This window comes from Crassostrea angulata, unplaced genomic scaffold (genome assembly GCF_025612915.1).
Source record: "Crassostrea angulata isolate pt1a10 unplaced genomic scaffold, ASM2561291v2 HiC_scaffold_179, whole genome shotgun sequence".
NCBI lineage: Eukaryota > Metazoa > Mollusca > Bivalvia > Ostreida > Ostreidae > Magallana > Magallana angulata.
Genome location: NW_026441732.1, coordinates 80,985 through 93,059, shown reverse-complemented (window position 1 = coordinate 93,059; position 12,075 = coordinate 80,985). Strand labels below are relative to the sequence as shown.

Sequence of the window (12,075 nt, the reverse complement as noted above, 5' to 3'; positions counted from 1 at the left end):
TAAGATCCATGTTCCTTAACATTTTTAACCAGCTAATGGGTACATGGACTCCTTGTACATCTTGGTACACTGGATATCTAAACACTCATCTGCAAATGCAGCCCAAGGTACATACAAGCATCTGGTACACTCTACCAATGCTAAGACAAACAAAACAGTACACAGTACCCTGCATCACCGTGGAGTACCTTTCCACATCATAAAACATAACACTCAACTTGAGAAACCTACTATCTCACGGACCAGGTAAAAACTCAGGGCAAACAAATATTTAAGCTTTGTCCTGGCCTTGTCATCAGAAATTCAAACAAACCTGGAATGAGACCAGTCCTTGCCCTCTTCACACAATAACATCAAACTTTGGGATTACCCTGATTACACAAACAGTAAGTTTTCCTTTTCTGATACTTAAACTTGTTAGTGCCCTTGCTATCTTGCAACTTCACAGACTCACTGGTAACTGCTTGGTGATTTCTAGCTCTACTCCTTGTCCCAATGTAAGGCCCTCAGTCAATAGTTTGACTTGAAGTAGTCTGTGAGACTGCAGTGTATTCTGCCTTTTTCAAAACAGACTTCAATGTCTTGACACTTTTCGGCACTGGTACATGTGTGTTATGCTCTGACTCACTGCTTGACTCTTCATCAATGACCTGCTTCTGATAGTTATAGAGCCACTGAGGTATTTCTGTAGCATCGCATTTCTCAATTTATCATGATGCATGGTCCGAACTTCTCTGCATTACTTTACTATGAACACAGTATCTGACTTGGCCTTTACAATTATACCTGGAGCCTTCCAGATAGACTCCACTTTCTTCCCTGCTAGACTCCACTTTCTTCCCTGCATTGCGGCGCCAATATACAAAATCGCCAACCCTGAATGGACATGTACACAGTCTGATGTCTTGTGCGGTTTTCATAAATTTATGCGCAGACTTCAACTTCTGCTTGGTGGCATCGTGTGCTTTTTGCACGGTCTGCTCTAACTTCTGCACATACATGTTTATCTCACCCTCCTCCCCATTTTGAAAAGACTTCAGAGGGTGCCCGTACATCAAGGTTGCTGGTACATTCACCTCTCTTTCCAGCATAAGTCTATTTGGTGTATACCCTGTGTGACGGTTTATGGCTGACTGCAATGCCACTGCGAGTGGACCAAGATACTTATCCCAAGTTTTAGGTTGACTGTCTTTATAACAGCAAACTGCGTCCATCAAAGTGCAATTATAGCACTCTACTTAATTATTACGCCAGAAGGCCTATAGGAAGTTGTTCTAGACTTGTGGAATCCCAGCATCTCACAAACCTTACAAAAGAGCTCACTCTTAAAGTTACGGCCTTGATCAGTAAAGATCTGGAAGGGATCCCCGAACCTTGAGAAAAAGTCGTTGATAGCTGCCCTCGCAGTTACTTCCAAGGTTTGTGAAGGAATTGGCACACCCTCAACCTACTTAGTAAAGTTGTCTACCATCATGAGAATATACTCATCGCTCTGCTCCATGCTAGGGAAAGTCCAAGAAAGTCTAAATGTACTCTTTATATCGGGCTTCCAGCTTGATAACGATTCATATCTGATCTATTTGGCAATGAAGCTCTCTTGTTTTTCGCACAGAGAGCACATGTCTTTACATACAGCTTTATGTCCTTTACCATTCGCCACCAGTAGAACTGTTGCTGCTGGCGAGTTAACTTGATAACTGCCAACAGCTCTTTCTGCGTCGTACAATATCTGCGCTGCTCGGATGATAGCACTGCACTGCCATAGTCTATAGTTCTTTCTTTCCCGTTCTGAATTTGACTCAGCTCTCCTACAACTGTGTAGTCCGAAGCATCAGTGTCTGATACATTGACCATGATTATTAGGTATAGTCAACACAGGGGGTTCTGTCATCAATGCTCTAAAACTCTCAAAAGCACTTTGTTGTTCTGTCTTCCAACGGAAACCACATTTCCTAGTGACTGCATACAGCGGGCAGCAATGGAAGAGAAATGGGGTATAAAACTGTGATGGTAATTAGCAAAACCTAAAAACTTTTCAAGGCCTGGAGGGCCAGTCCCATACTGACTCTATATACTGGTCTCCCATCTCTATTCCACTCTCACTGATGGTTCTGCCAAAAAAGTCAATCTTAGTTTTGAATAGCTCTTACTTCTGAGGCTTAAATTTCAGACCATATTCTCGGAAACGCTTATGGTGTTTCCCACCACTTTGATGGCGAGATAATCGGGGAAACCGATAGGAATGATCAACAACTTACCAGGTAGACATCCAATATTTTGAACAATTACATCTATCTGGAATATTTTCAGGATTTCTCTCTATTTCTCTCTGCGCATGGGCGAATTTATCCGGTGCCTGATGAATTCGCCCCCGCACTTATAATAGTGGGCAAAATCACCACACTCCCCCTGATTTCAAAAACCTGACCCCAGATATTACAAAAGTAATGACATATACATTAATACAATTTAAACCCCTATGATTGACAGTGCTAATGTAATTAACTAAAACATTGTGATTTACCATTACTTATAAAAACAGATATTAACAGTTCATAAATCATGACCAAATAAAAAGTCACTGTCAATCAATCACAGGCAATGGGTGTCCGGAATAGGAGCACGATGATTCAAGGCCCTCTCGTCTCTTCTGACGGTCCATGCTCTCTCTTCCATAGGGATCCCTTCGCTGGAAACAAACTTAAAAGAATGTAAAAATATCCTGGGAGAATACACTGCATATAAAAGGACAGACAATCAGTATCGGTGGCCCAACTGCTTAGCGAAGAAGGTGCGGAAGTTCTTTGCAACCGCCTCTTCAAGGTGTTCCACGGATTTTCCACTTACGGTCGCAACCAATTGGTAGACCTTTCCAATATGTTTCGGCGTCATTGGTCAGCCAACCCCACATGGCAGGTATGGACTGTTGGTCTTCACTAGTATTCGATCCTGTGGAATAGCTCTAACACCTTCCTGTTGGGTATCCAACATGCTATGGACACTTTCGCTCACTCCAAAGTACACCGGCCTCCCGGTATCTACCCAGAGTTTGATCTGCGCTGGGCCCCCTACAAAGCAGTGCAGGTAGATGGGTGCCTGGATAGACACGCCCAACCGATCTAAAAGGGTTATGCAGTCTTGGGTGGGAACTCAACTGCAGCTGTCCTTGTCTGCACCCTTCAGATGCAACACCATATTGGAGGATGGATCAACTCTGCAGAAAATCCTGCAAGGATGAACTTTTGCTGGGGGTGATGTTCTTTGTCAGAGTAGTCCAAGCCTATCTCCCCAACAGCCCAGCCCTTGCTATTGCACAAACTCATGGTGGCCGCGACATCAGCCTTGTTGCTCTATCACCTCCTTTGGGTGGATCCCCTTCACAATCACCAACCCACTCTCTAACCTCATTGGGATGCGGGCCTCCTTCATACCATAAACCAAGCACCCTCTGGAAATGGTGACTGACACTTAGGAGGGTCGGCTGTCTAGGGCTGTGGCATTCATTGCTCCTGTAAATGGAGCTGGCATCCATCCAGGGTGCCAATGACAGTCCACTACCAGGCAACTCATGGGGATCACTAGCAGGGGGATCACTAGTGGGTAGCTCCGCTTTCACTGGCACACGGTGACCCACCTCTTCAGGCTGCTGAATCCCCTTTCAACACAGAGATATTGACTTATCCCGGTAATCAGCCCACTACTTTGGCTGTCAAGTCCCAAAAAGTGTGAGACCCTGTTCACCACCTCCTGCACAGGCCTGGAGAACGTCAAGTCAACTCTCCCAAGTTGTCTCTCAGCCCACGCCCTTAACCTCTTCAGGGACTGTAATACAGGCTCTCTCTGGTGTGTTTGAAAAACCTCAGCAGATATATCCGCTAGGAAAGACACAAACTCCTCAGGATTCTGTGCCCCTCCAGCATGGTCCCTCCTAATGTTGTAAAGCATCGGTGTAGCTCCTGAAAATGTCTCCCTGCAACTGTGTACAGCGCACTTTCTTACTCCCCTTTCCTTTGTGTGTGTTCTTTCCTGACAAGGACGCATGTTAACTTCCTGATCTGAGCCACTGCTTTGGCTCAGATCAATAACAGTCATACTGGCCTCTTGTCCAAGCGGCTCCTGCAGCCCACCAGCACTCTCCTCCTCGAACATACCATCCTCCTCATCAAACACATACAATTGGAATTGCTCCTCCATCGCTGAATCTAAAATTAAAATATATTAGCAAGTAAATTATATCTGAGGACACTTTGAAACCAGTTATATACCTTAAAAGCTCTGGGTGTTTAATAAATGCTAATAAAACTACCAAAAACTTTTATACATTTTTCCTACTGCCCATCTATAAGAGAACACTCAGGGCAAGAGGTATGCTTTCTGCAATTTCAGCAGTCATACCCACACATTCCAGATGAAACCAGTCTCTGCAGGAATCACATTGCACCATTAACCCTTTTGGATTTTGTTTTTACACACATTATGACTTCCGTACCTTTTTCTTTGGCGGTTTTGCAACAATAGTTTCATCATGCTTAGTAATACCCTTTGAATGAGACCTTGTACCCCTGAATGGTCCATCAGGCTGTTTCCTAAGTCTCTCCTCAGGGTCTTTGGCGGAAGCACTATCTGTATTGCTTGATCCGCCAGCACTTACCTCATCATCGTGATCTCATGTAATCTACCAACCACTTTGACAGTTTTCGTGCATCACATTTCTTAAAGTAGCTCGCGGGTTTGCTGACGTCACAATAGGATTCGACGTAAAGAGTTGACCGTCATAGCAAACTTATACATTTTTTTTAAAATGACAAATGATTGTTAGAAACATAAAAGGAAATATGTCAAAAGGCTTAAATGTAGTTTCTACAAACTTTTATAATAATCAAGTGCTAAAATTTTATTAATAAAAACGTGACTTACTTTGTCACATTTTGTTCTATAAGATATGTTTATGCGTTGGAACTCCATGAAAAGAGAATTAGCCATTTTTCTCCTCTTCACATTACATTATATGTTATCGACTGCACATTGCATTTGTGCAGTCGATAATAATATGTAATTAGTATTTACATGTTCAAATTTGTGTTAATCAGCTAGTCTTGTCAATAAACGCATTATCATTTTTGGGTTCTCAGACGTAAGAAAATGATGATGTTGGGCTAGCGTCATAATGAAAATATAAGGTTTTGTGAAATCTTTTAAATCTTTGAAGTTGTTTTGCAAAAAATTGGCCGAGAACACATATTGATTATTTTTTATCAATTGATTAAAAAATATCTCCTCTGGTATTTTACTAAGTACATCTAATTTCGTCTAAATCGTTTTGATATTTGGAGCATAGTTTTGAAATGCATTTCTCGACAAAGATGTGCATTTTACTACTGTAAAACGAGAAAATATGGCGCACTACAAATTTTAGCACCTTTGGCGCAACTGCCTCTGAGCGCTAAAATTAATAGTGCGCCAAAGGTTTTCCATATGAATTAAATTTCTTCAAGTTGCAAAACAATAACGTCAGTCCATTTTTAAGGCTATATAGAAGTGTTCATTTAAATATCAGATGCTCTCGGTTCTGTTTGTTTAAACAATTACACAGGTAAACGGTATGGGTTATCGGCTATAAGTGCCTAAACATGGATTAATTAATTTAGTTTTAATTGCTTTTTAACATCTCTCATTAGCACCTTCAAAATTAAGCTTCTCCCCATGCCACTTCCATTTAGCCCCTCAAGGTGAAAATGTGATTAAGCGTGGCGATCGTTAATGCTGACAATACATGATTGATCATAATTTCTTTGATCTCTGATTAGTGGATATAAAGATAACAAGACAATACCTATTTTTTGTGGGTTTTTTAATGTAAAATTACTGTGAAAAAGATTCTCTCATGGTGATCAAAACTCATGGTAAATGTAGCATTCGATTTCACTTTTAGTTTCGGGACTCTTCTAGTGTTATCCAAGTCGACACGTTAAATTCAAAGTCCGATAACTCAAATTTGTTTACCAACAAAAATTACACATCATCGCCAATAAATGAAGTTTTCATATCTATCTACTGACGATTTACACAAAAGTAAGTGTATTGTTCTCAAAGACAGTTTACCTTGCATGCGAGATAGAAATTAAAGTTGTTGTGTTCATGTGCTTGAGTGAACACAGAACTAAATTTTGGGCGTGATCGTTTATCAAACTACAACATTTTTTGTATTCTTTTTTAAAGAAAAGATGCATGCGCTAAAATATGATTGCCCTATTGTACTGGCACTTGCGTTTGCGCTAAAATACGTACTGTGGAATCATTAGATTTCGTGGTGGCTCAATTTTCGTGGAATTCGTGGGTACCTCTTATCCACGAATTTACATCCTCCACGAATTAATAAATTGAAGTAATAAAGTCATGTTTCCTTTTGTAGATATAAGAGAATACACGAAATTACGTCCCCACGAGTCTGTAAAATTCTAGCAATCCACGAAAATTGACCCCCACGAAAATTAATGATTCCACAGTATGCGCCAAATTTTCTCGTTTTACAGTATATATTTCATTGAAATGGTGTTGCTTAATTTTATCAGCGACAGTGTGTTTAAAACACAATAACATTGTTACCGCGCAGACGAATTTCAAATAAATTTTAGAAACAAAACTCTAAAACCTATAGATCACGTGGACAAATTTTCAGGATATGTTTTCTCACAAGCAGTAAACCCACGAGCTACCTTAAGTTTTTCATGATGCATGATCTTGACCTCCCGACATGACTTCACAGCAAAAAGTGTGTCGGACTTTGCTTCAACTATGACACCTGGGCCTATCCACATTGACTCTACCTTCTTTCCTGCGTTCTGGTGCCAGTACACAGCTTCACCTAATTTAAATTGGTGTTCTCTGGCTCTTATATCAAAATCCTGCTTCATTTTTTTGTGTGGCTTTTAACTTATCCCTGGCAGTCTCATGTGACTTTTGCAAATATTCTTGCAAATCACACACATATTTATCTACTTCTCCTTCCTTCCCATTTTGAAAATCATTGGTCGATACAGGATAGTTGCGGGCACTTTGACTTCTCTCCCTAACATCAATTTGTTTGCTGTGTACCCAGTGTGCCTATTGATAGCAGACCTCAAAGCACCTGCTGATAGGCCCAAGTACTGATACCAGCTCTTAGGACAGCCATCAATGTAACACCATAAGGGTGCGGTTGTAACGCTCAACTTGGCCATTCCCTGATTGTCTGTACGGTGTAGTCCGCGTTTTATGGATCCACAAGATCTCGCACATTTTTCGGAATAGCTCGCTCTCAAAGTTCCTTCCCTGATCTGTAAACACTTCATACGGGTACCCAAACCTTGATAAAAATTCATTGATGGCAGCTCTTGCAGTCACTTCCGCTGTCTGTGATGGTAGTGGGACACACTCCACCCACTTTGTAAAGCTTTCCACCATCATGAGTATGTATTCATTTCCGTTCTCTGTGTGAGGTAATGGTCGTAGGAAATCAAGATGAATTTTTCCATTGGACTACCTGCTTGATAACTCTTCAAAGCAGAACAATTTGGTAATGGACTCCACTTTTTTATAACAGACATCACATGTGAGAACATAGTTCTTCATGTCAGCGACCATCCGCCAACAATAAAAACTCGACTTAAAATTCACTTTAGAACGCTGAATACCTTGGTGTCCTGATGAAAGAATGTCATGGCACTAATACATCACTTCTTCACGCATAGTTTTAGGCACAAGAAGTTGCAGGGCATCTTTATCCTCAGCAGATTTATACCAAACTACCCCCCTATCATCTAACATGAAACAAAAATAACATTTCTCTTCAGGACTAGAGGTCATCAACTCACTCTCACTTGGCAAACCCCAGACTCTAAGTATGCGTGAAGGAAAGTCAATACCTTATCTGCACTCTGCAGCTTAACCATGTCTTCTACAGAATATGAAGACAGAGATATCCCTTCCCCAGCTGCATGATCAGAACCCTCCTCCGGATTCTTGCTGAGCATTGCCTTTCCAAGCTTACTCACCGACTTGTCGTCTCCCAGGCCTCTCACACCCATTTTTGGTACTGGGGCCAGGGCCAATGGATTGGGAAAAATGCAACGTTTTGATAGAAATTGGGAATTTTTTTCCTTGCTTAATGTACAGTCCCCAAAACAAAAACTAGGGTATATTGATAGGATTTTTTAAAGGTTAATTTTTTTAAAAATTATTTTTAAAACTTGGAACATGTGTGTATAATACAATTTTAGAGAAATGCAGAACGTTATATTATAATGTGATAGTTTGCGAGAAACCTCTCAACTGCTTTGACATCTTTTGGCATGGGCCATTCCCGTACTGCCTCTAAATACTGATCTCCCCATCTCTACACCATCTTTGCTTACTGTGCGCCCCAAAAATTCTACTTAAGGGCAAAAAAGCTCACATTTGCGAGGTTTGAACTCTAACCCAAAACTGCGGAAACCCTCAAAAACTTGGCGCAAATTGTCTAAATGCTCTTGTTCAGTTTTGCCCAACACTAGCACATCATCTAAGAATGCAAGAACAATTTTCCAGTTAAGGCGGTGCAGCACTAAATTGATAGCTCTGGCAAATGTTGCAGGGGCATTACATAAACCAAATCTCATCTGCGATATTTCAAAATGTTCAAACTTCGTGATGAAGGCAGTTTTCTTCATATCATCTGGGTGTATCTTCATTTGCCAGTAAGCTGCATTATCATCAAGCTTTGAAAACCATTTGTTTCTTGATAGGGTATTCATACATTCCTCTATTAGTGGCAAAGGAAAACTGTCTTTGATTGTGACCTTGTTCAGTGCACGATAGTCAACGCACCATCTCACGCTTCCGTCCTTTTTACGAACAAGCACTGGAGCAGCGGCCCAGTCTTAGGTAGAGGACTGGATTACTCCTCTCCTTAAAAACTGCAGGTGTGCTGCGCATCCGCTGCTTTATGGGGTGCGCATCGCCAGTGTCAATACAATGCTCAATCTCTACAAAATTGCCCAAATCTAAATCACTGACTGCGAAAATATCTGCAAACTTAGTTACAAGACTGACTGCTTCCTGGCGGTCAGAGCGTTTTCCTTCAGATCTCTGATAAGCGAGCTGACATGCTCACAATCCTTTTGCCCTTCTGTTGACACCCGACGCACTGACGCCTCGCTGTTTTTGACTGCACAAGCTGCTGTCACTATACCAACAACACTTCCTGTTTTAACAAAATGACCGCGGTCAGTCATATTTATGACACACAACTTGCCCTTATTCCCAGAATTATTGTAAGTCCTGGAAGCAACAATACCCAATGGAAAGACATTGGCTGGTTCAATGATAAAATCTGACATCTCATTAGCCAAATCATATTCTATCACTTGAGCAGTATGCGATGGAATCTGCACCCGCCGAGATGATACAGCAATTAGCACCAACTTATCCACACCACTAGACATTTCAATCATGCCTAGTACCCCTTTGACTCTCAGAGCTCCTGTCTCACAGGAAATTTGTGCACCATGTGACTTAAGGAAATCAATTCCAAACAACATTTTATCCTGCAATGGACCAACATAAATTGGATGAACAAACCTATATCCACCAACTGTAATCTCAACTTTACCCAAAAATTTAGCACACATACCAGTCACCTCACCCGCAAGTCTTATATTTGACTCCTCAACAATGTGCGGCTTGGGTTGCATAGAGACAAACCTTTTGTGATACTACATGTATTGTAATATCTGCGGCTGTGTCAACTATAACATTCACCTCCATACCCGCAATTCCAACCAACACATGCCATGCCCCTGAACCTTCACCCGATTACCAGACTGAACATTAGGTAAAACATGTGCAGCACTAACTGATGGATTTTCTGCAAATGTAACCCAACCCCTCATGGTCTGTGGTGAAACAGAAACATTTGGCTCATTGTGCTCTGTATTTTTGATAGTTGGGATTGGGGGACCTGCATAATTGTTATGTGATCGTTGCAGACAGTTTCGCTTCATGTGACCTGGCTGCTTACAACCATAACAAATTTTTGGCCTTCTATTCCCCTGACGATTCAAACTAGTAACATAGAGATGGCACTGGGCTGTGGTGTTGGCCTGCGTTTTGTTTATCTACAGCATCGCCAGACCTATCTACTAGATGCCCCCTTGACACATACTCAGGTGAACGATTTTCTACAGGTGATACTGACCTTCGGTACCTAACTTCATTTGGGACTGACCTTACAGCCCTTTGGTGATGAGCAATTGCACAACGACTAAACTGGAATGTCTTAACCCTCTTAATAGCCTCCTGTAGGGTATCTGGCGGTCAGTCAATTAATTGCTGATCCGCCTCACAGTCTAAGTATCCTAAAGCAAATCTCATTATCAACTGTTCCTGAAAAATTTCAGGCAAGGTCCCACTCCCAAAAGTCCATTACTCTATCACCCCACTGGTCTATTGGCTCTTCAGGTTTCTGAGTAATTGAATTCAACTCTAACTGGGAAGCTGACCAAACCTCTCCTCCATGCGAAGTATTACCTCTTGAAAAGTAAGTGTAGTACCCCTGCGGCGCAAAATGTCAAAATACTTCAAAGCCACCCCCTCTAGTGTCAAACTAAGTGCAAACAAACAATATGCATCACACCAGCCATTATATTCTGCAATGGTTGAAAACTTTGAGTAGAATGGACCCCACTCTACATCCCCATTATACTTGACACCCTTTACCTCAGTGGGAATACTCCGACTTATTCCACTTCTACTACCTGGCGGTATAAGACTGGGTAACTGAGACCTATGAATGCTAGACAATATAGGACTAGGGGTCCTCCCTGACTGCCATACATTTGACATGACTGGCTGCCTACCCTCAGGTATACCTGTTTTTGGTTGTCCAGACGGAGTTCCCTGATAATTTGACATAAATGCCAAGTTTGTGTTGGACAGGACTGGGTCATTGGCATTTGCATAGGGGCTCCCCCAACTTGACCCCCAACCCCAGGGCTTTGACTGCTACTGACATTAGCTACACTACCCTGGGTTATGACTCCTGATGACATTTCCCTAGACTGGTTGGGTACTATACCTGTGAGTCTTGCGTTAATGCTTCTGTCACCAGGCATTGGCCATGGCATGAAGCTTACATCTGCCTTAGGGACTTCTGCAATGACACGGGGAAAGCTAGGAATTGCCTGCCCCCCTGCGGAAACAGAACTTACCGAGCTCAACACAACCCTTGGACCCCCAGAGAATGTAGCATTCCCCCCATCTGCTGAAGTTGTTTGTACAGCCTCTCCAGGAACCCAAGGACCCCCCTGGCTACTGGAAATTTGTGACTGACTTGGCCCGAAGCTGGCAGCATTACCTTGAATTTCCGGAGATTTATTTCCACTCGACAAACCTGACATTTGAAACATTTCCCTAATCTGTGAACTAACACCCCCGCGGGCATGTTAAGGCTTCCCGATGGATTTTACAGCGATATGTAGAAAGTCACTTGTCTGTACTTCATACGATATGACGTCATAATTAAGTTTGACGTCACTATCTGCATTCCTGTCGATAGTTCTCAGGGAATATGTATCTTAACCTTAAAAGTGAATTATATCAAACCAGTATAATACCGCATGTTTCCTTTACATAGATGCTGCCATTAATGCTAGAAGTACAGAAGTTTTTCATATTGAAAACCAGTATCAAATAATCGGCAGTTTTAAAGCTTCGTTTTAAGTAAAAGACTATTTATATTTGGAGACTCCTTGCTACGTGTAAACAACTGAATGAAGAAATTTTAATGCATGAAAAACCAGCTTGGCGCAGGTGAAAGATCAACACAATTTTAGATAATTTTACGTAAAATTGGTAGAGAATATGTCGTACATCTGTATATGGTATTAAATGTATTACAATCTGTTTTCTTGTTGATCAGTTTACAATGATTTGATTATCATCAACCTACGGATTTACCCCAATATTTTCTAAATCGCTTTTGAATAGTAAAAATGTGCATTATTTTGTTGATTTTGTGGAAAGTTTCAACAATATCTTCCATAAACGAAATATCTATTT

At 41.5% G+C, this 12,075-nt stretch overlaps 1 pseudogene; it reads right to left on the bottom strand.

Annotated features, from left to right (window-relative positions):
* Window positions 1-2,005: 2,005 nt before the first annotated feature.
* On the bottom strand, window positions 2,006-3,749 carry LOC128169695 (uncharacterized metal-dependent hydrolase YcfH-like; annotated as a pseudogene).
* Window positions 3,750-12,075: the final 8,326 nt, after the last annotated feature.